The sequence below is a fragment of the Uranotaenia lowii genome, chromosome 2, assembly GCF_029784155.1.
Source record: "Uranotaenia lowii strain MFRU-FL chromosome 2, ASM2978415v1, whole genome shotgun sequence".
NCBI classification, from domain to species: Eukaryota; Metazoa; Arthropoda; class Insecta; order Diptera; family Culicidae; genus Uranotaenia; species Uranotaenia lowii.
The window spans coordinates 38,343,848-38,369,591 of record NC_073692.1 but is presented as its reverse complement, the minus strand read 5'-3'; positions in this window follow the sequence as shown (position 1 = coordinate 38,369,591).

Here is a 25,744-nt window from a genome sequence, read left to right as displayed (position 1 = left end):
AAAAATTAATATAAAAATGTCTAGAAATAAATAATTTTCTTAAAAATAAATTATTGAAATGAACCATTCTAGTTTTATGAGTTGCACTTGAAGTTTCAATGTAGGAGTAATGACGCGTATAAATACTTTGCATGTGGAAGTGTTCAGGAAGATCGTTAATTCGGAAATTTAACCAATACTCTGAAGAGTATGAAACGAACTTGGAGAAGCCGAATGCTCCTCAGTTTTGAAACGAACTTTACCAGAACAAGACGCGATTTTGTCCGATTAGGGAATCGGTTGTGATTTTTGTTAGGTGAGGTTGCCTAGCTTGCATGGCTACGACAGTGACCGGGATTCGATTTCATGCCCGTTGGCTTAGAAAACTTGAAGGCTATTTTCTACGCCACGGGTTGCGTGTTACAATAAAATTTTATCACAATATTTTTTAAATCTAATATGATTTAAATGCTACTGATGTCCTTGAATTAAAAATTTATTTTCTTCCAATGTTTTTTTTTTCTAATTTTGCTTAATCCTTTCTAAGACCTCTGAAACATATTGCCAGGTTAAAAAAAATTAGTCAATCTGGATACATGCGGAAAAAGATAGATTGCTTAATCTATGATCGTCCATTTCTTATCAAACTTGAAAAAAAATGCTATGTGACTCAAATGTTTTATATTTTATCAGTAAACTACATTATGGTTAAGGGTTATTTTTTATTTCACATTTCATTTCATTCCGGGGCAACCGAATGAGGTGCTGCTGTAGGCTTGAAAGGTGCTAATGAGGTTTCGGCTCAAAGGATACCACAGGAGTAATCTGAGGGGATTAAATGCACCGACAAGGACGACCATTAACGCTTCGTGTAGGACGTTCGTTAGGAGGATCGCCTTAAGTAGTGAGTCTCTTCCGAGAAGATTACCCGGCTCACCACAAACGCTGTTGCAACGGAATTGTCCGGTCCGGAAGTACTTTTTGTCGCTGTTGTCCATTCTCCATACAAGCGGAAGTGTAAGTTTCTGTGGTTTCCAGAAGCAACGAAGCCGTGGGGGTGGCCATCCTCAACGCAGTCTGGCCTCTGCTGGCGTCAGGGTCATGGTAGATTTCACATAATTTGCTGCTGAAATCTCAGATGGGGACGATAATCAGCTTTAGAGATGAATTGGATAATTGGAGAGGTCTAGGGGTTTTGTCGCATCCATCCGGTGAAACAGAATTTTTATTCACGGGTAAAAGATTGTTGTTAAATTTAAGCTTCAAATATTGAAGTGAACAAAGTTGTGCACTCTTCAAATATTTCAATTGTTTTAACTTTTCGAGAACCTTATCAACTTATGTAAGTTCGAAAACGCCGTAAAGCCTCTTATCAAACCGGAAAACTATTCCTAGCCAACAGTAATGGTATCCATCAGCACATTCCCCTGGGGCAGACCGGAGAGCATAAAGATTATAAAGCATTAGTCGAAACGCCGTATGATAATAATCCGCTTTTCGAAAATTTTAAAACATAAATCCGCTTTGCGATTCACCAAGCTCTCGAATGAGAATTTCATGGACTTGTTTGCCTGCGTATGCTTGCCAATGTATGAATGTAAGTTTATCTGTGCGTACTTATGGCAGAAGCCAGAACAGGATGGCAAAAAATAATAACACTGCCCGGAGGCTGCGTTTTTTGCTGATGCTACTCCAAAAAACCCCGGATCGCTATCCAGACGGAAATGATTCGATAAAGATGGACTGCTTTCCCTTCCCCGACCGAGTCCGGGTATTTGTCCGGGTGTTTGAATGGCGGGCGCGGCGGGTGTGATTTCCCCGGCATGGACGTAGGGATCCTGTCGAATGGCGGAAGTTTTCCCAACATTGCAAAAGGACGATACATTGTTGAGCTACGAGCTGGCCACCGTGGGTTGTTGACTTTTGCAATAACTACAAAAACTTTGATTCTCCATTTAAAATTGATATAGGAAATTTATAATATAACTCATAGTTTTCTTAAAATTTTGCTTAAAATTTAATACATTTTTTTAAGCAAACCCACCGCCCATAATCGTCCGAAAAAGAGAGTTTTGCAACAATGAAGGACTGAGCTGCTGCCGTAGGTTGAAGTATGTTGTATTTCTGAACGAATAACTGTCGAAATATGCGTTTTCAGAGCTTATCTGCTCTCTGTTCATCATTTTGCTTGCTGATGATGCACTTATATTTCCATCAGCAGGAGTAGCGATGAGGTCTTTCTGTCGTGTTTCTGCTTGTTCCATACCCTGAGGGCAATGAATGTGAGGAGGGGTTGCGTATTATTTTGTAATGGGAAATTTAACGGTTCACAAACGGACGGGATGGCTCGAATCGACTCGAGAAGGGATAACATTGGATCAGACTTTAATTCAGGCTGACGGCTGTCCGGAAATCCTGTTCTTACGGAGTTCCCCAGAAGATGATGATGTTAATGTTTCGTATTGCAGGATACAATACGGTCCATTTAGAAGATCGATTCTTTTTTACACTTTTGGAATGAATGATTGCTTGAATAATATTTTTAATTCGGTTCCTCAAATTATTTTAAAATAATATTTTCAATTTGGAAGGATTTTGACTCAATGGACAGATGTGATCTGATGGATGAAAAAATTCATGTAAAAATCGGAATTTAGATATCAAATTAATCGAGATTCCTGCTAGTGGCTAGTTTCCCATCAAATTCTATTAGGATTTTCCAGGTGAATTAATTCAAAATATCGTGATTTTGCAAAGGTTCTGCTTCTGTGGTAAATTCAATTTCTTCATAGCAAGTTTTTCGATCGAACATAGGGTTTTTAAAATACACGCGTTTGTAACTGCCCGGATACTAAATGATCATAGCCCTATAAAAACATTTTTAGTAGGTCTAAATGACGTAAGAAATGTTACGTCATTTTATTTGTCTGATAAGTTTTCAAATTATATCAAATATTTTATGATTAAAGTCTTGCCTCCTTCTTTTCCACTCCATCCAGAAACAAGAAAGGGTCTCAAATTATTCGTCGCAAACAACCTCTCTTCCTCTTGCTCGATCAGTTCTCGATTTATGCCAACAACTTGCATTGAAGCCCTGAATGGATAATAAGTTTTCACGCTATTCAACACAAATTTATATGGAACTACATTTTCCCTCCCTTCTTCTCATTGCAATGCAGAAAGGTTTGTGTCAATCATAGAAACATATCTCGTATCCAAATAAATCCAATGTTAAAATCATGTTAACACGTTCGTCGCCATTAAAGCTAAAATGGCCGGGAAATGGGCACTCTAAGACGTGCATACAAGCTAGCCTACGAAACTTGTGTAAAATTTTCATCGACCGTTTTGAACCAATTTTTGTTTTGTGGCTGGGCCACCAGATGTCTCCAAAAACACCAAAAAGGGCAAAACTGGTCGAATAGGTCGTATGAATTGTTTTGCATGTTTCAAGAAAATCGCTGTTGTAGTTTCGTGGCACTTTCGTCACGTTGCATATTGGAAAAATATCTTAAGAATTAATCGCTATTCCCTTCCAGCTAGAAGTACTAAATTTTGAACAATGGGATGCAACAGCGATACTCGAAAGTAACATGCTTTGAGATTTCTAGAAATGGTTCTGATGGGTAAAACTGATTGTCAAGAATGATGTTCTTTATTTATTTTAGAGCAGCATTTGTTTATTTATTAATAAGTTTATAAACGATTACGCCTTTTTGAAAACTGGGCTCTTGAAAATTTGATTTATAACTTTTGAACGGCGCAATAGGTGGTACTGTTCCAGGTCCATTTTCAACGTATTTATGGATGTCAGCATTTGAAATTTTACACACTTTTTTTGTTTAAGCTTGTAGGTCTGTTGTCTGTGCCCTTTTTGACCTTTCTCACATTATGCTGAATCAGTTTAGAGAGGAAATTCTTAAAAGGTAGATATTTCATAGATAAAAGGCTCATGAAATTCCATCGTGTTAAAAAACTGGAGTTTATATTATTTACCACACTTTCAGGTCGTAATAAAAATTAGGTTTCCACCGGAATATCAAACACAAAAAAAAACTTTTCAACGAAAAATGTAATCTGAAGTCTCTAATCTATATAATCCATATTCTAGATCGAAAAAGCGAGTATATTGGACTGAAACGAATTCCTTGCATTAAAAACAATCGATTTTGGAAAATAAATATCAAGGATTTAGTTTCTTTTTTTACTTAATGATCCCGCGCCGATCCTCCGGTGCATAGGGCCGTGGTAAAACACCTGCACTGTTGACGATCCGGAGCCAGCGTCTTCACTTGGTCCCAGTCAAGATTCTCGTCGACAGTTCGGATTTCAGCGACTTCGCCGCCACGAGCTTCTGGGTTTGCCTCTTCTTCGATGTCCTCCTGGATTCCAATCTAGCGCCTCTCTGCAAATCTCGTTTTCTTCTTTCCGCAGCGTATGCCCAATCCAACTCCACTAACGTTCCCGAATCTCGATTTCCAGCGCCCTTTGATGACACCGGCGATGTAGTTCCTCATTCGAGATCCAGTTGCCAGGCCACCAAGCGCGGATGATATTCCGCAGACAGCGGTTTACACAAAGTTGTGCTCCAAGTTTCGCACCCGTACAGCAATACGGATTTGACGTTTGAGTTGGAGATTCGGATTTTCGTTCGTAGAGAGATCTGGCGTGACCGCCAGATGTTTCGGAGACTCACAAATGCAAAACGGGCCTTTCTGATCCGTGTTTCGATGTCTTTTCTGGTACCACCATCAGGCGTAATCTGGCTACCAAGATACTGGAAGCACTCCACTTTCTCAACTTGTTGCCCAGTTACCATAAAACTGGAGGGATTTCCTGTGTTAATCTCCATCGACTTGGTCTTTCCGACATTGACTTTCCGACATTGACTGCTGTCTTGGAACTTTCGGTGAGGTCGTCGAGTTCCCTCTGCATATGCGGTTGTGTTTGGACGAGCAAAACAATATCGTCAGCCAGATCAAGGTCGTTCAGTTGCTCCATTGTTGAAGGATTCCACGGCAATCCTCGGTTCGGTGCACAGTCGATCGATCCAATCAGAATCTCATCAATTACGATTAGAAAAAGTAGCGGTGATTACATCCTTGTCTCACTCCAGCAGGTACCGGGATTGGTTCGGATAAGACACCGTCGTACAAGACCTCGCACGAAAATGCCTCGTACTGTGCTTCGATGAGATGGACTAGTTTCTCTGGGACCCCTCGTCGCCTTAGAGCCGCCCAGATGTTTTCGTGGTTAAGTCGGTCGAATGCTTTTTCGAAATCAACGAACACCAGCAGAAGAGAGTCCTGGAATTCGTTGATTTGTTCCAGTATGATTCGTAGCATTGTGATGTGGTCCACACATGATCGTACGGACCGGAATCCAGCTTGTTGCCGTTGGAGTGTAGCGTCGATTTTCTCCTGGATTCTGATCAGGATCACTTTGCAGAGTACTTTGAGGATTGTACAGATCAACGTTATGCCTCGCCAGTTACCGCACTCGGTCAGGTCTCCTTTCTTCGGGACTTTTACGAGGATGCCCTTCATCCAGTCGTCCGGAAATGTTGCAGTATCCCAGATGTCAGCGAAAAGATGGTGCAACATTTGTGTTGACAGGGCAGGGTCGGCTTTCAGCATTTCAGCAGGGATGCAATCGATCCCAGGTGCTTTGTTGGATTTCATGTTTTTGATTGCCGCTTCTATTTCAGCCAGCGAGGGCGCTTCCGAGTTGACGCCATTTATGCGACTTACTGTTGGCGCTTCGAGCTGCGGATTCTGTTGGCCATCGCTATTCGTGACTCGGAAGAGTTGTTCGAAGTGCTCAGTCCATCGTTTGAGCTGATCTGTTCGATCGGTCAATAACTGACCTGCTCGATCTTTCAGCGGCATTCTTGCATTAATCTTTGCACCACTGAGGCGGCGCGCAATGTAATAAAGTAATTTGGCGGCGGCTCTTTCTCCCTCTTCGGCTAGGGAGTTTGTCCAGGCTCTCTAGTCTCGTCTACAAGCTCGTTTAACTGCCTTTTCCAGCTCCGCATAACGTAAGCGGGCGGCTGCTTTGACTGACCTGGTACATGCCTGCTCAATTCTGACTTTCGCATTTCTCCGATCATCGATCATATTCCAAGTTTTATCCGACATCCATTCACTTCGTCTTCCACAAACTCAACCGAGAGTACCATGGCTCGTCGTGATAAAGGCATTCTTGATTCCACACCACTGTTCTTCGATTGTTCCGTCTGTCGGCAGTCCCAAGGCTCGGGATTCTAGCTGTTCAACGTATGCCCTTTTCACCTCTGGATTCTCCAACCGGCGGACGTCGTATCGACAGTCGACTTTCTCCTTGCGCCGTTGGACACGTGCAACTCTCAGTCGTATCTTGCCAAGGACGAGGTGATGGTCAGATGCAATGTCTGCGCTTCGTTTGTTGCGAACATCAAGACGGCTTCTTCTCCATTTTCGACTGATGTAGATGTGGTCAATTTGATTTTCTGTTCGGCCACCTCGGGATACTCAAGTGATACCTTATGGGCTGGTCGATGGGGGAAGAGCGATCAACCGATCACCATGTTGTTGTTGCCACAAAATTCTACAAACAGCTCTCCGTTTTCGCTCATCTGTCCTAGGCCATGGCGTCCCATTATGCGCTCAAGGTCCTGATTATCGGAAGCAATCTTTGCGTTGAAGTCGTCTAAGTTAATTTGAATGTCACCCTTCGGAATTTTCTCTACCAGGCTCTTCAGTTGACTGTAAAACTGGGGCGGGATTATGGAACTCGAAACAATCGAGTTTCGTTCGATTCGACCAACTTTGGCATTACCGATCTCGATTCGAGTGGAACGTTTCGTGATGATCTACTACCCGATATACTCGAAATCTAGTACTTTAAAATTTAGAACTCGAACGAGATTCGTAATACTGATTCTAATTCGATTCGAGTTCAACTCGAAAAGGGTAACTCGAATCGAATATGATTCATAATTTCACCCCTGCTCTTTCTCCTGCAAATCGGCAACGTCAGTTGGCGCATAGCATTGGACTATTGTAAAGTTTAAAAAACCGTGTTCTAAATCTGGTTACGTTTATTCTTTCGTTTTTCGGTTCCCATCTTATGAGGGCCGCATGGGCCTGCCGAAATCAACTCCTCGTTCCTGAGTAACGTGTTCTCCTGTTAGGCCAACGGACTTCGCTCAGTCCCAGATTTTCTAGCTTGAGGCTGCTAGCTTCTCTAGCAAGTTGAGCCAGCCTGCCTTGTTAGGCCGTTCGGAACGATCCAAGTCCCAGGTCTGTCATTTCTTTTGTATTGAAAAATGAACAAAAAGAAAACTCCAATATATAACTTTTTCTCAGAAGTAAAAATTACTCGCGAACTTGGGGAAAGTTGATCATTGAGTTAAAACCTTTATTTTTAAACATTAATAATGTAGCTTTGCCAAACAAGTGAACAAATTTGTTTAATGAATTTTCACCTATTTTCGGAAAATATCCTGAAAACAAGAGCTGAATGAATGTTTCTTTTCAATTAAACTTTTTTCTCACTGCTTTTAAGTTAATGAAACTGTAATACCTAAATAACCAATATTTATGCCAGTATCGTTGCAGTTGCTCTCAAGGTTTGAGAGTTTCCTAGATGATTTGAAACTTAAAAACTCCGACATAACCAATTAAAAATAACAAAGAATTTTACAATCGAATGGCAGACAGTAAGCCTTCAAATACGAAATAAATTAATTTCCACTGCATTGAATGAACAAATCACTGACAGAAACAATCGAAAAGCTGATTATGACCAGCCAGAGTCGTGTGAATCTTCGGGTTTCATCATTGGCAATGCAGCGTCCGAAAAAGCAATTAATTGTTCACAGAAAAGAAACCTACCCATCTTGATAAAAGGAATCGTTCCGAAGCCGGAAAAGTGGCAAAAAACGCCGATCCGGAAAATGGGAAGCCTTTCTCTCATTGATTCCGTAGTCGCCTTCCGATCTCTCGAAGCAATTGGGCCGGCTGTAATCCTGCGTGCGTCTTGTGTTTGTGTCCGAAAGCGATAAAGTGTGGCCCTCAGAAAATTTGCCAAAATCCATTCGCCGGAAATCGGTTTCTGGTGAGTTTGAGGATTGAGCGGGAAACAATAGAATTAATCATTCCACCTGGCAACGGCAATGGGTACTCACAAATGGGATTGATTCAGATGAAATGGAAACACAATAGGCAAACTTGGGCCACTAGGGAACAATAAAGAGTGGGCCAAAGAGAAAAGCTACCCACCCTCTCATTTCCCCTCCCCCTCCTTTTTGTATCGTGTTGTTGGCAATAAATTCCACCTTTCATCGGTTTCTCGGAAGTAAGCTTTTGTGTTCAATCTACTGCACAGATCATCTGCAAGGGATGGAGAAAGTAATTATTAAACTGAACAATTCTTCAGGGGCGCGAGATGCGGGGCAATGCAATTCTTTCACTAACAGCAGGAATTTAATAATCTCGACCTGACATTCCTCCAGGCCAGGAAGCAGCACACCGGGCGGGCTTATCAAAACCAAACCCTGAATGAAGGAAACGCCCGGCCGGAAACAATACCCGGAGGATGTTCTTCTTCTACTTCCGGAATGCTCATTTCCACGAGGTGCTACAACAACAACAACAACGACGATCCTACCAACAGCTCGTCCTGGGTTGTATTGTAATAATAATGCATGCTGCAGATTTTTGTATGTAGTAAATGTCAATTTCAGGCAGGCAGGTCAGACGAAGGCGATGTCCAGGATGGGATGGTGAAAAAGCAGACGCCTTGAGTGGGTGGCAGTCAGCAGAACTGCAATAACAACAAGAACAAAAACAGCCGGCAGCAGGTGATGGAACGAACGATGGGAATTTAATTAAGTCGAGGTTAATTAAATTTTATTTCTGACATCCGGCCAATTGACGAGTGCTGGGCCGGGCCTCAAAAGTGAAGAATTTTACGAGTAATGATGACAGCTTTTATCTGTCAATGAGCGGAAAAGCGATGAATTTTTGTTACCATTTCCAAGTATCTTATTAAATTAAATAATTCACAGATAGCTTTCCAAGAAAAGCATGTGAAATTTGTTCTGCAAGAAATATATGGCTTTAACGGCCATCAAAAATCGAAATTATATTCAGATCCAGCATTACATTAATTAAAGGGTTTTTGAAATCTACTTTAGTTTCAGTTTGTAGCTTGCAACATGGGTCATTAAACATTAACCTTTCGTTTCATATAGTAATAAATTTGCATCAGATAATGGCAGGCAAAAAATCGTATTCAAAATATTTTACACCACATAAATAATACGAATTCTAGTGTTACAACGACTAAAGCATCCCGTTCTATTCGTAAATAATGAAGAAATTAAATTCACTGATAAAGTCAACAATCTAGGAGTCATATTCGAAAAAATTCTCTAATTCACAGATTAAACAGCAAACTTCAAAAATCTATTCTACTTTAAAAAGACTGAACACAAGCACTAGACACTTAGGGCTGTCCCAACGGTAGATGCAAAACACGGTTTTCGACCACGCTAAAACAATCCGGCTGGCACCGGTGGCGTAAATTGCTGTTTTAGCACAGTTATCGATTTCAAAATTCCCAACAGTTATACGCCCTTGTTCCAAATTCATGCAAATTTGGAACAGGATTTCAAATTATACGACAGACCGATTTAGTTCACGGTGAGAAAATTTTAGCCAAAAATGATTTCTTTCACACATGTTTGGGTAACATTGGGTGTGATAATAGTTTCTTTTTGAGATATTATTTGAATGTTTTTTTTCGCTTCACCCAGCCTATACGTTACATAAATTGAGAAAAGATGTTAATAAAAACCATATCAAGTACAAATAATAGATGTCACATTATTCTCGATTTAATATTATTAAATAAAAAGCTTTTCATTTGGGCTCGACGAATTGTGAATCCAGTCAGCGTTCTAAAATTTAAAAAAAAATAAACGTAAAGAAAATTTTAATACTTTTTCGATGAGGTAAAATAAATGTTTATTGTTTGTTCTATAATTTTTGTTTTATTTGAGATATTGAGAGATTTTTAGTTTCGTGTAGAGTGCTCGGAGTTTTCGTCAGTATCAGCATATTTTCTGAATCCATACATAAATTTACAAAGTGAAACAAGTTTTTGGCAAACAAAAATGTCGACAAATCGAAGGAAAATTTCCTTTGACTTTGGGATAAACATTTCTCATTTCTTTTATCAATGTCAGCAATAACTTGAAAAAAATATTGCTTTTTCATTTCATTTTAACAAAACCTTATTCCATTGATTCAAAGCAATTTGATTGAATTAATTGAAGAATTGTTTCAATTGACCTTTTTTCCTCGTTGTGTAGTCATTTTTGCTTTTAAATCAATGAAATCCTGGTAGAATAGTTGAAATCATTGTTCTGTCAAAAAAAATATTCGTCGAATTAATTTTAAGACAATCAACCGTGAAACTTAAAACTTATGCAATTTTTCCAATAAAATGGGTTTTTTCTTCTCAATTATTGAGTGTCTGCAATGAAAGTGTTCCCGTTTTAAATTTGCTCTTACACCGGTGGGGAGTGGGTGTTTTAGCCGATTCTAAAATTTCAAATTTTGCTAAAACTGGTATACTTAAAACCAATATTTACGCCTGAACCGTTGCAGGTGCTCTTACCACCACGAAACTCAAACTGTTCAAAACTTTCTTTCTACCTCACTTTACTTATAACTGTTTTACGTTCTCCAACTCGGATGTATATCATTTGAATCGCATCAAAATAGCGTTAAACGCTTGTGTAAGATATGTCTACGGTCTCAACCGTTTTTCTAGTGTAACTTTTCTTCAAAAGAATCTCCTTGGTTGTAGTTATGCAAATTTTTACCACTTTCGCAATTGTATGATGATTTTAAAAATTATCAATAGTAGAAAACCTCCTTATTTGTATTCATTGCTGACTCCCTTACGTAGTTCACGCTCTACCAATTTTCTCATCCCACATCATTCATCATTTTACTATGGTAATTCTTTCATAATAAGAAGTATAAAAAATTGGAATTTTTCAAAAAAAAGGATTCAAAGAGAATTTACTGGCTTTACTAAACGAAAGTGCATAACACCTAGAATTGTATTGTTTCATGCTTCATAACTTCAGGAAAAGTTAAATCAGTTTGAATACGGTTGTTCTTATAAAAACAAAATTGTAACGATTTAAAAGATCTTTGATCATATGTTACATGGAAATAATAAATAAATAAAAACAAAATAAAAAAAAATAATGGATGTCCACGATGAAATTGCCCCACACAAAAATGATTCGCAAAATTCGAGTTTTCATCCTATTGCCATCAAATTTTCAGAGATTGAAAAATGACTTCATTTTACTATTTTTCTTGTATTTTATTTACAGTCCATACGCAAATGCCCGCACCTTGGCCTTAACCCCGGCCATAAGATTCTGCACAACATGTGAATCAACCGTTTTTTGCATATCCATTCTTTCTTCAGTTCCTCGACTGTCTTCACTACCTTAGATCGTTTAAGAAGGTGGTGCTTCCTAATCGCCCAGTTCCAGAAGGACAAAACTAAGGCTGGGCTTCGAACGTTCAAGGCACAAAAGGCCCCTTATCGCGACGAGAAGCAGAACAAGTTCGCGAAAACCTGTGCCAGGAAGTTGTACCTCAACATGCTGACGAAAGTTAAATGCTGCATTATGGACGACGAAATATATGTGAAGGCCGACCTCATAGAGATCCCCGGCCACCTGTTTTTTACGGCCAAGGATAAGTTGAGCGCTCCGGAGCATGTCCGCACTCAGAAGACGTCCAAATTTGCGAAGAAATTCCTGGTTTGGCGAACTTGTTCTGCTTTTCGTCGCGAATAGGGGCCTTTTATACCCTGAACGTTCGAAACCCAGCCTTAGTTTTGGCCTTCTGGAACTGGGCGATTATGAAGCAGCACTTTCTTAAACGGTAGTGAAGACAGTCGAGGAACTGAAAAAAGTATAAGTTTACATGCAAAAAACGGTTGATTCACAAGTTGTACAGAATCTTATGGCCGTGGTTAAGGCCAATTTGCAGGCATTTGCGTATGGACTGCTCCTCGTAGGGTTTTTTGGAAGCCTCTATCGAAAACTTCCGACCCAATATCGCTGAATCTGACCACGAGCGGGAATACGGAGACAACTTCTCTGCCCCAGTAAATGGTTCTACGACTTCCGTTGTGCAGGATATCGTTCATATTCAGCCTGCAATACTACGTACCCAACGAATCAGTGATCCGCGCAGTCATGCCAATCAGCGCGAGTTCTTGATATACTACCAAAACGTCCGTGGAATCCGAACAAAAACTAACGATCTTATGCTCGCGCTTCAACGATGTGATTACGATATAGTTGTTCTGACAGAAACATGGCTCCATCCCAAAATCAACAATGCCGAATTTGCCGCCAACTACACAGTTGTTCGATGTGATCGTAATCCTGAATCCAGCAATTTAAGCCGTGGTGGTGGAGTACTCATTGCTGTTAAACATGACATTGTCTGTAAATCCGTCAACCTTGTCCATTGTAACCGACTGGAACAAGTATATGCCCGTATTGTACTGGATCATCAGGTATTATTTTTGTGTATAGTGTATCTGCGCCCCAATAGTGATCCTGTTTTCTATGACCTTCACGCCGAAGCTATTCAGCGAATTTCCGACAAAGCATCTATTGATGATTTAATTTTGGTTTTGAGGGACTACAATCTACCGAATCTCGTATGGACCTTGGATGAAGATGTAGACGCTTTCATCCCAAACAACGCATCAACTGAATCCGAATGCATTCTGCTGAGAAAATTCTAGGTTCTGGATTAAAACAGATAAATGACAACTACAATGTTCATGGTAAACTACTTGACCTCGCTTTCGTCAGTGACACATGTTCGTTCGATGTGTGTAATCCACCGTCAGCACTTTTAAGAATTGACTCGCACCATGCACCGTTTATTTTAAAACTTGACAATGGCTATGCATTCAGCTACCCCGAGTGTGTTGTATCTCAACAATATGACTTCCGTAACTGCGACTTCGAAGCATTGACCAACGCTTTTGAAGAAATTGACTGGACCACATTGCTAACATACACAGACGTTGACGACTCCGTTTCTTGTTTTTATGAACACATATAGGATACCTTAGCAATGTTTGTCTCTAAGAAAACAACAAAACCTGAATCGACCACCCGAAAGCCTTGGTGGAATAAGCATCTCAGGCTGTCGTGAAACCTCCTACGCAAAACAAGAAAACGTTATTTCCGTTCAAAATCAAATGAGGACAAATGCATGCTTTCGGAAGTGGAAAAAGAGTACGAACGTACCCAGGAATTCTATTTCCGTCAGTATTTTGATCGCACTTAAAACGAACTCAAAACTAATCCAACTGCATTTCTTTCGTATATAAGAAGCCGCAAAAATACGAATAGGATCCCTACTGACGTTACCTACTCCAGCAAAACCGCAGAATGTCTCACGGATTCTGCGATTTTCGATCGGTCTTCCATAATGATAATTAACTCCTCCCTCCGTCTGCAGCATCTTTACCGTCATACAGCATAAACATGCCTCCACTTGTTTTATCTGTTGTTGATGTCTACAATGCACTGACTGCAGTGAACTCCTCCAAAGGACCAGGACCTGATAATCTGCCACCGTTGTTTTTTTTTAAAATTGTGCATCTACTATAGCGATGCCTCTTACTAGGATTTTAAATTTATCTCTGTCTTCCGGAACATTCCCGCTAGCTTGGAAAATGGCGTCGATTACACCAGTACATAAAAGCGGCAGTACACATTGCATAGAAAACTATCGGCCAATCTCGATTCTCAACTGTTTAGCAAAAGTTCTGGAGATTTTAGTATACAATGCTGTTTACCCATCCGCTAAACAATTAATTGACGATGCTCAACACGGATTTATGAGAAAACGGTCAACCACCTCCAGTCTGATGTCATTCACTAATCTCGTTTTGCCAAAGCTCGAAAAACGCCAGCAAGTTGATGTAGCTTACATAAATTTCTCTAAAGCCTTTGACCGAGTGCCTCATAAACTTGTGATAGAGAAACTCACACACTTGGGACTTCCTGAATGGATTATTAAGTGGCTTGAGTCGTATCTAAACTCCCACTCAGCTTACGTCCGAGTAATCTCCGTCTGTTCTGTGAACTTCGTGATACCTTCTGGAGTTCCCCAAGGTAGTCATCTTGGGCCACTTATATTTATCATGTTCGTGAACGATTTGTGCTATCAGCTGACCTCACAAAAGCTATTTTAGGCAGACGATTTAAAGCTTTTTCACCAAATCACGACACCACTTGACTGTATTTTACTGCAGAATGATCTTGACGCTGTTCTAAGGTGGTGCAAGTTGAACGGGATGTTGGTGAATGTGGAAAAGTGTAAACTAGTGAGTTTCTCAAGATCACACAACTTGCTCCGCCATAGTTACGTTATGAATGATTGCTCTTTGGTCGACACAATGAAGGACCTAGGTGTAATTTTTAACAGTCGGATGAGATTCCACACATACGTAGCCACCACAATCGCAAAGGTGTACGCAATGCTCGACTTTCTTCGTCGAAACACTGTTCATTTCAACGATACTTATGCTTACAAGGCTCTTTATTGCTCGATTATCAGAAGCATTCTCGAGTACGCAGCTCCTGTTTGGGCCCTGTATCAATCAACTCTTAGCCAATCCATCGAAGGTGTCCAGCGAGCTTTTATTCGCTTCGCTCTACGGCAATTAGGAATTTCAAAACAAGTGTATAAAAATAGGTTAAGACAATTTTTAGCTCAATAAGTCTGTGCGAAATTATCCTTCGAAGACATTAAATAAATAAATAATTAAAATACGAGTAAAATGGTAAAATGAAATTTAATAGTTATTTTTAAATTCTTGCAAAGAGGCACCCGTCAAAATGTGGAAAATCACCTACAGCGGAAGAGGCATCGAGTCCGAATTTTCCAGGAGAAAAAGTGCCGCCTGGAGGAGGAGGAGCTCAAGGAGCTGGAGCAGCTGCATCGTTTCCAAGAAACACGAAAGTTGTATCAGAAACTCAAGGCATCCCGTAAAGGTTTCGTGCCGCAAGCCGAAATGTGCCGGTATAAGGACGGAGGCATCCTGACGGACAATCGTGAGGTGATCAAAAGGTGGAAGCAGCACTTCGATGAACACCTGAACGGCGCACATACTGGAGATCAAGACGGTGGGGGAAGGTACATCGCGGGCGTAGCCAACGACGTAGAGGAGCCACTCCCAACGATGAGTGAAGTTAAGGAAGCCATTCGCCAGCTGAATAGAAACAAGTCGGCTGGAAAGGATGGCATCGCAGCTAAACTCATCAAAATGGGCCCGGACAAGTTGGCCGATTGCCTACACCGGTTGATAGTCCGGATCTGGGACATAGAACAGCTACCGGAGGAGTGGAAGGAGGGGGTAATATGCCCCATCTACAAGAAGGGCGACAAATTGGACTGTGAGAACTACCGAGCGATCACTGTCCTCAATGCCGCCTACAAAGTGTTGTTCCGAATCCTCCTCCGCCGCCGAACGCCACAAGCAAACAGATTCGCGGGAAGTCATCAGGCCGGCTTCATGGAGGGACGGTCAACGACAAACCAGATCTTCACATTACGGCAAATCCAAAAATGCCGTGAACACCAAGTCCCTACGCACCATCTATTCATCGACTTCAAAGCCGCAAACGACGCGATCGACCGTAACGAGCTATGGAAAATCATGGACGAGAACGCCTTTTCCGAGAAGCTGATCAGACTGATCAAGGCGACAATGGATGGAACGCAGTGCTGTGTGCGCATTGTCGAGTTCATTCGAATTGCGCAGGGGGCTTCGACAAGTTGATGGTCTATCCTGCATGATGTTCAACATGGCGCTAGAAGGTGTTATTCGACGAGCGGTGGGTGAAATGCGGGGCACGATTTTCAACAGATCCAGTCAACTTATCTGCTTTGCCGATGACATTGATATAGTCGGCAGATCATCTGCAGCGGTGGAGGAGATCTACCGCAAACTGAAACGCGAAGTAGGAAGGATTGGGTTGATGATTAATACGTCCAAGACGAAGTACATGCTGGCCTGCGGATCCGAGACCGACCGAACCCGCTTGTCCAGTAATTACAAGGTCACGATCGACGGCGACGAGCTGGAGAAAGTCGAAGACTTTGTCTATCTCGGCTCACTGGTGACCGCAGACAATGACACCAGCCATGAGATCCGGAGGCGAATTATCAGCGGAAGTCGTGCCTACTATGGACTCCACATGCAACTGCGGTCGAGAAGACTTAGCCCTCGCACGAAGTGTAACCTGTATATGACGCTCATTAGACCGGTTGTTCTCTACGGGCACGAGGCATGGATATTGCTCGAGGAGGACCTGCGTACAATCGGAGTATTCGAGCGACGAGTGTTAAGAACCATCTTTGGCGGCGTACAGGAGAACGGAGTGTGGAGGCGAAGGATGAACCACGAGCTCGCGCGACTCTACGGCGAACCTAATATCCAGAAGGTGGTGAAAGCTGGCCGGATACGCTGGGCGGGACATGTTGCGAGAATGCCGAACGAATGTCTTGCAAAACGGGTGTTCGCTACGAATTCGGTAGGAACAAGACGAGCGGTGGCGCAACGAGCGAGGTGGTTAGACCAAGTGGAGCGTGATCTGGCGAACGTGGGGTGCCCGAGGAATTGGAGAACGGTTGCCATGGACCGAGTGAATTTTAGGAATTATGTTCGTCAAGTTATATGTCGCGAGACGGAAAACTATGGAAATAAAAAATAAAATAAACAAATTTTCAATCCCTGAAAATTTGATGGTAATCGGATGGAAACTCGAATTTTGCGAATCAATCGTGTGTGTGTGCAATTTCATCGTGACACCCTTTAGAGTCTGTTATACATAGGGTTTTGGTTTAAAAAGTATAGTTCATTAATATAGTTGAACTTTCATATAGTTAATAAGAATGTTGAGAAACTTGCGGACAACCTCTAGAATTAACCAAACACAAGAAAGCTTCCAAAGTATAGCGTAAATAGCAATTCTTACCAACCGACCGCTGCGTAAATACACAAAGAGAAACAACAAACTACAATAATGCATTAATTTAATTCTTCCGCTTCCGATTTCCTCACGGAGGCGCGCCAAGTTCGAGAGATGCAGCATCGAATAGAAAAAAAAACCAGTAAAGCTAGGAATCTTATGGTGCAACTTTTCGAAACGACACGGCTAGCAAAGAATGGCTTGCAAGTCCAAAGATCCTCCACTCGCCTCGGAACCTCCGTGAAGGCAGTTTTGTCTTTGGATCTCAGTCGGAAAAGTGGCCATTCCGAACTTTGTTCCACTTCCGGCGGTCGGAGCCCCAACTATTGTCTGGTAATAGCCAGCCGGACCGGGCCAGGAAGAAGACACTTTAGAATATGGATTATCGTCTTGAGAGAACAAAGTTTAAGACGCTGCTGGCAAGCCAACAGCTCTTGGCTCCTGAGGCTCTCCCGAGAAAGGATGCGAAACATTATTCCAAGCTTTCTTGGCAAAATAATCGACTGGAGCAAGGAGCATCTCGACATCGCATCATGCATCCTAGCCTCGCCAAGTCTGTTTTTGGATGCGATGCCAGCATGTGTGTGGATGTGTGTGTGTGCGCATTTCTGTATATTTGTGGACAAGTGGCTTGACTTGGCAAAAGTTTTCCGACCTCGAGATTAAGGCAGGATATATTCACCCGTTTCCCATTGTTAAAACTGAATAAAACGCGTGGGTTATTGCTGCGGAAAAGTTGAATCGTTCTGTCCTGCTCGGCGCGACGGCAGCAGCCAAACACAAGTGGACATTGGGCGATGCTGAGGCGTTACGGAACCCTGCCAAAGTATGGCCATTTTGTTTTATTGGCGAGGGTCGTTGGCATAATATTGCAGTACCAAGCCTGCGGAATGACTTACGATTTGGATTGTCCTCTGTCTAAGCAAATTAATTTGAAAAAGCTCTAAATCCCTACAATTTGATGACCCTTCAGTTAAACCAAATTCATATTAAAAAATAAAAAAGGATTTTTTAAATATTTTTTTTTACTCATTAAATGTAAATTAAATGTAAATGCAATAACATGAGTCATTTTCTTCCCATCTTGAACCCATTATTGCGATGAAATGATAATAGGGCAACATGTTCTATTATACCCCACCTAAGCGAATCGCCAAATTTCCATGTACTCCATGAACATTTCGAGTAAAAAACGAGTGAACTCGTTGAAGAAAAGTGTTTTCTACAAATGCCAATATTTCATTCATTACCTAAAGGGTGATACGGTCAAAATTTGGTCAATATCAATTTGACGTATTTCTTTCAATTTTGCATTTAAAAATCCTGAACACCCCTCATTTTGAAGGTGTGTGTGTGTGTGTGTGTAGAATGTTGCTCCTATTTTGATTTTGGAATTCACTCTTTAGATGTCAAAATGCCGTCCAAGAAAGAAGAGCAGCGTATCAAAACTTTGCTCACGTATCGCGAAAATCCGAGCTACTCGCACGCAAAGCTGGCAAAATCGCTAAAAGTTGCCAAATCAACCGTTACAAATGTAATTAAAGTTTGTGGGGAACGTTTGTCGACAGCCAGGAAGTCTGGATCGGGGGGAAATCGAAAACCGGAAGCCGCTGAGACGACAAAAAGAGTTGCCGGTAGTTTCAAGCGAAACCCTAATCTCTCTCTCCGAGATGCCACAAATAAGCTGGGTGTATCATCTACAACCGTGCATCGAGCCAAAAAACGAGTCGGACTATCGACTTACAAGAAGGTAGTGTCTCCACATCGCGATGATAAACAAAATACGACGGCCAAAGTGCGATCCCGGAGGCTGTACACGACGATGCTGACGAAGTTTGACTGCGTGGTAATGGACGACGAAACCTACGTCAAAGCCGACTACAAGCAGCTTCCCGGACAGGAGTTTTATACGGCAAAAGGAAGGGGAAAGGTAGCAGATATTTTCAAGCACATGAAACTGTCAAAATTCGCGAAGAAATATCTGGTTTGGCAAGCCATCTGTACCTGTGGCTTGAAAAGCAGCATTTTCGTAGCTTCCGGGACTGTCAACCAAGAAATTTACGTGAAAGAGTGTTTGAATAAACGTCTACTGCCTTTCCTAAAGAAACACGGTTGTTCCGTACTGATTTGGCCGGATTCGGCATCTTGCCATTACGGTAAAAAGGCCATGGAGTGGTACGCCGCCAACAACGTGCAGGTGGTTCCCAAGAAAAAGTACCCTCCCAAAACGCCAGAGCTCCGCCAAATTGAAAAATACTGGGCTATTGTCAAGTGGAACCTAAAGAAGACCAAAAAAACTGCTAAGGACGAGCAAAAGTTCAAGGCAAACTGGCTTTCTGCGGCGAATAAGGTGGACAAGGTGGCTGTACAAAATCTGATGGCAGGGGTTAAGCGTTAGGCCCGGCAATTCGGATTTGGAAAAGCGGAAGCCTAACTGAATATTTTTCCTGAATTTTATACTAATTAAACTTGAAAAAGAAATTTAATTTGATTTTTTAAATGAACGATTTCACCGATTTACACGCGTTTTCCCTTGACCAAATTTTGACCGTATCACCCTTTATATTACACGTAAAAAAAATATTAGCCTTATGCATACGAAAGCTGAAGTTGATGTCTACATCATGAAGCCAAGAAATATTTTTTTATTTATTTTTTAAAGAAAGGGTCACAAAAAGTTCAACTCTCGCTGGCAACTGGCTGAAATAGAAGCGGCAACCAAAAACGTGCAATCCAACAAAGCTGAAAGGTGACCCTGCCTTGTCCGTCACCACAAATGTTGCACTGTCTTTTTGCTGACATCTAGGATACTGCACATTTCCGGAGACTGGATGCAAAGTATCCTCGTAAAGGTCCCAAAAATGAGATACCTGACAGAGCACGGTAACTGGTGAGGCATAACGTTGATCTGTACAACTCTCACAATTCTCTGCAAAGTGATCCCCAGGACTCTCTTCTTCTGGTGTTCGTTGATTTCGAAAAAGCAATTGACCGACTGAACCTTGAAATCATCTGGGCGGCTCTTAGGCGACGAGGAGTCCCAGAGAAACTAATCCATCTCAACTGTAACACGGAGTTTGCTCAGTGGGTGGGAATTTTGGGAAAGGTTAACAAGAAGGATCTCAGGGTCGTTTTCGCAGCACTTTCCTCCGGAGGAATTCACTAGAGGGAAATCCAAAGGAATCGCGATAACCAGGGTCGTAAACACGGATGGGACCCTCTCATGTCACCACCCGGGTCAAATGGATACCAATAATCAAAAAGGCAAAGTTGATGATTCTGAAGTGGACTGATTTGGAGCAAAGTCTTTGGGGTAGGGCCCATTCAGCCCAGAACATAACACGGACAAAATTAGTGTAAAGAGTTTAGAACCACTCGTCGGATTTGATAGGGTTACACTTTTGGGTTTATTTTTAACTAATTTTCGCCACAGACGTCACATATTTGCCGTTTTGCTTTCGTCACTTGCATGGTTAATGATTGTTTGGTTGGTCATTATGCTATGCTTCGAAACCCGAAGTACAGGGACCATTGAATTTCTTCTGGTTGTCACTTGTGTTGAATGGAAATCGGCCAGATCCTGACAGGCTTCATCCCGGCATCCCGGAAGAGCTCGCGAGCAGCAGATGGATGTTGTTGTTAACCTTGTTTTCTGCTGTCCAATGTGAATACCGTGTGGATTAGGGTTTTAACGAGCTGATCGGTTCTTGCTGTCTGGATTCTGTATGTTGTTGTGCCGTGTGTTGTTAAGCCAAAGGAAAAAGAATAGAGGAAAACAGAAAAGACCCTCTTGGACCTGACACATGTCGTCGTACTGAGAACAAGTTCACTGGTGTTGGGAAAAATTGGTAAAAATTTTGACACTTACGGTACGTTTTGAAAATTTTGCCATGCAAAAACATTTTCAAGATGTGTGGCGTTATAGTTTTTTTACAACACGTGTTGTATTTTCGCATGCTGTGATGCAAAAATAGCAATATTTCTATCACATACGGCTGAAATAGAAACAGTGTTGTAAAAAAATACAACGCCCCAAGATCTTGAAAACATTTTTGCATGCAAAAAGTCTCGTTTAAAAGGCCGAAGACAGCTTAATCAGCATAATCAATGTTTAAGTTCTTATTGAAACTTTGAAGTTCCATTACAGATTTGAACGGCCTGTAGGGTTCTACCATTCATCAGATTTACATTGTTTATAATTATATCATACCTTAGTATTTCACATACCTGGAGACGGATGGAAAAGGAAGAGAAGGACACACATCACGGGGAGTGTGGAAGAGAATGTCACGGGCAGTCGGAGTGAATATATTTTGACTGGTGAAAATCTATATAGGGTTAGTTGCCCTACTTTGGACCCTTTAAGCGATGGTTTTTGAATAATCATGATTTTCTCAAAAATGGACGGGAAATTTATATCCTTAAGGGAATTCATTTATAAGACATGATCTTATCTGCAAGTTTCAATGAAAATTTTTAACATAGGTTTCGCCGTTATTGAGAGATTTGCAGAGATATGGATGATTCAAAGTTCCAACATTGAACCTACTGTTCCTATTTTGGTACTGGACCGGTTCCTTTAAATGGACCTAGAACTAAAATTCATATAAAAGTATGATTTTTCGAAAATAAATAAACGAATTTATTGAAAATGTTATCTTCAATCAATTATTATAATACAAAAGTATTACAGCTTATTAACCTTTAGAAAAAAATTAAATTTCTGTTATGAATATCACAAACACTTTCATTTCCCGTCAGCTCTATCAGCAGAACAATAACTGAAACTTGTTTGTGTCTACTTACTTGTAGTTTATGTGCGTTAAGCTGGCAAAAACTGTTAGAAATATTCAATATTGTTTCGGAATAAGGCCTCAGTCAAAATTCGCACCTTTGTAGATTTGTTGGTATTGATACAAAGTTTTGGTGATGATAGGTCTAAACATGGAACATCAAAGTCGGAAGTTTCCTATATTTAGACCCGTTGCATATTTTCCGAGTTTTCCATTGATTTTCATGAATTTTATGAAAAATTGGTAGGATGTCTCATAAACTTCACAGTGAAAGTAATTTTGCTTTAAACTTTGGCTTGGAAAGTAAAAAACGTGTTTTTTCTTTAAACACTCTATTTTTTAAAAACGCGCCCCACTAATAGAGCTGTCTGATTTACTACTGATGAGGGGTTACATTTTTAAAAACGTTGAAAATTTTATCAAAAAGGTTTTTAATATCAAAAAACGGTATGGTTGGGTTCAGGAAGAATAAGAATTCATTGTGTGCATAGAAATATATTAATTCTATGCCAGCAAAAAGAATTATTTACAATTTTCGACATTTTAGGACCAAAGTAGGCTCTAGGTCCAAAGTAGGAGCACTCACCCTATATAAAAAGTAATTTCCGTTTGTTCGTTTGTATGTTTGTCTTCAATAGGCTCAGCTGCCTTAAGAGCTAGAGAGCTGAAATTTGGCATGAATGTTCATTAGGACAAGGAATGATGAAAAATGTTTCCGGATTTTCGGTTGACCCCTTTTGAAGGGGGTCGTCCATACAAGACAAATATTGTTTTCGCGATATTGACGTTACTTTTCGTCGGATTGTGCAGAAAACTTGCACATAAATGTTTTGAAAGACGAGCAATTGATTTCAGGTGTCAAATTTTGTGAGAGGGGCCAACCAAAGGGGTCGTCCATATTAACTGTTCGCTTTTTTCGCGATATTGACGTTATTATGCATCGTATTTAGATGAATATTGGTACACGATAGTTTCGAATGACGTGCAATCGATTCGAGGTATCAAATTCAATGCAAGGGGCCGGCAAAAGGGGTCATCCATATCAACTTTTCAATTTCTTAGTAATATTGACGTTTTTATATATCGGATTGCGATGAAAATTTGCACATATAAGTTATTAGGGACAAACAATTGATTTCACTTATCCAAATTACAAACAGGGGTCGGCCAAAGGGGTCGTCCATATTAACTATTCACTGTTAATGCGATATTGTCGTTATTATTCATCGGATTCAGATGCAAATTGGTACACGAGAGTTTTGAGGGACGAGCAATGGATTTCAAGTATTAAATTCAGAGTAAGGGGCAGGCAAAGGGGGTCGTCTAGATTAACCTTTCAGTATTTTTGCAATATTGTCGTTATTTGACATCGGATTGGGATGAAAATTTGCACACGGTAGTTTTCGGGGCCGACCAACTGATTTCAGATGTTTTTTTTGCCAGGGGTCGACGAAATGGGTCGTCCATATTAATTAATTTGTCATTGCTTTGAAAATTTGCACACGGGAGTTTTGAGGGAAGGGCAATAAATTTCAGATATCAAAGACTGTATAAGAGGCCACCGAATAGGGTTTAACTTTTTGGCAATAATTGCTCTGTTATGCAACGATCGAGTCGAAATTTATACACGGGTTTTTTTTGGCACGGTCAATTTTTTCCTGATTTCAAAATTAATAGAAGACGACAGAAAAAGTGATCGTCCAATATTTTTTCAAATATTACTTAACAATGAATTCTGAAGTGCATCTAAAAAATGCTTGGCAATTGACTTTCATACAAACTGTTCATGACACATTCCAAGTTGAAAGCGAAACGGAGTTCGTATGGGATCAGCTAGTAACGAATAAAATGTGCAGTATGGACTCTACACGGCCTACTGTTCAGCCCACAAGTAAACGTTTAATCAGCAATAAAAAAAAAACAATAATTCTCCTCTCCTCTTTTACTTTGGTCACCAGCCCATGTGGTTCTGGCGGCTTCTCGACATCCATCTTTATTCCTCCCATCACCTCAATTCAGTTTACTTATACCGTATTTGTTTATGCCGAGTGTTGCACTGGTGCACCACTAGGTGCTGTCAAACTGTTTGTTTGTTCGGGCGGTTGTGTCCCAAAAATGTTGTCAGTGTTGCGAGAGAGCGTGTGAGTGAGTGAGGTAGCAATACACTGGCGACGATTTGTGTTTGTTTTCATCGGGTACGGTGGAACCTATGTGGTGGAAAGAAGGTGATGAAGAAACACGTACACTAATACAGAACTTGTTATTAAGAAGTAAAAAGGTAAACTAAGGCTACGTCACTTGCCAGGATGTTTATGTATCCTAGGCGAGAATCGTAAACAGCAGTTGGCAATGATTTTTTTATCTATAGTTTTCGCGGTTGTTTGTTTGTTTGGAAATGCAACTGACGTCACGAATTGTCATGGTTTCAATGTTTACAAAAAAAAAACTTTTACTAACACTTAGCACGGGATTTTCATCGCCACCTGAGATGTGTATACAGGTTGCGGTGGAACACTGAACGAGGGGAGAAAACAAATACGGTATTAATTGTTTTGTTTTTAACTTTGTTCGATAATGCCGGCACGCAATCCAGTTCTGCTACACATTTGTTTGATTCGCTCTCTCAAGCAATCAAACAACCCAATGGGAAAAATTAGTCCTGGTACCAGATTTAAACCGCGACCCTCCGAGATGATAGCCAAACACGCTGGCACGACGCCACGCCTAGATGTTGCCTCACCGGTAGCTGAAATTCGAAGTGGTAATAAGCTTTCCTACACAGAAAAAAAATCTGAATCCTTAACAACACTGAAATTGAAAACCTGTATCATTACATGACGTGCAACGCGATTTATTGATGTAAATTTACAAATTAAAAAAAGTTGAATCCTTAACAGCACTGAATTCGTATGACACAAATATTACTTGACACGGAACGCGATTATTTGATGTAAATTTACATCACATATGATGTAAATAAAAAGAAGCATCACACACGACGGAATTTTCAGTGCGAATTAAGTTTTACACGTCATTAATATTTTACATGTCTTTAAATTTTACACGTCTTTTGAAGTTTACAGACGTGGAATATTCAACTCGCACTGAAAATTCCATCATATGTGATGCTTCGTTTTTGTTACATCATATGTGATGTAATGGAAATAGAAATTTCTTAAAATTACACGACATGGAATGTGATGAGGACATTGAATTTTAATTTAATAGGATCAGACAAAATTAAACAAAGTGTCAAGTCAAAGTCGTGCAACAAAAAGTATTTTTAAGCAGTTTTCCCGCGATTAAAATTCCCAGAGATCTTCGTGAAGCAGGAAGCGGTTCTGGAAGCAGAAGTTATTAAACTTTGGATCCGGTCTTCGAGAAAAAATAAAAGTGTAAATGTGACTCTTAATATAAAAAATTGTGAGATTAAAAAAATCATTGTCACCAAATGAAATAAATTAAATTAATTACAAAAAGGTTTTATTTTTATTATGACATGAGATAATTCCATTATTGAATCATAAATACCAATAAATAAAACAAAACAGATTCCAATTGGAAAGTTTTTCTTCCAATATTCAGTGGTTTTATAATTTACATCATTTTTATTTTACATGTTGCCATATTTTACATCATTCTTTATTTTACACGTTGCAACATTTCACTGGCGTGTAATTTCCAACTAGCACTGAAAACTCCGGCATATATGATGCTTCTTTTTATTTACATCACATGTGATGTGATTTTACAGATTTTTTTCGTTGTGTGTAGAATACCCTCAGCTAGCGGCCAGCAGCAAAGACGAATGTTGATTATTACTCAGAAACATTATGAAACAGCATATAAATCAAACATCCGTTAAAATAATATCGGTTTAAAA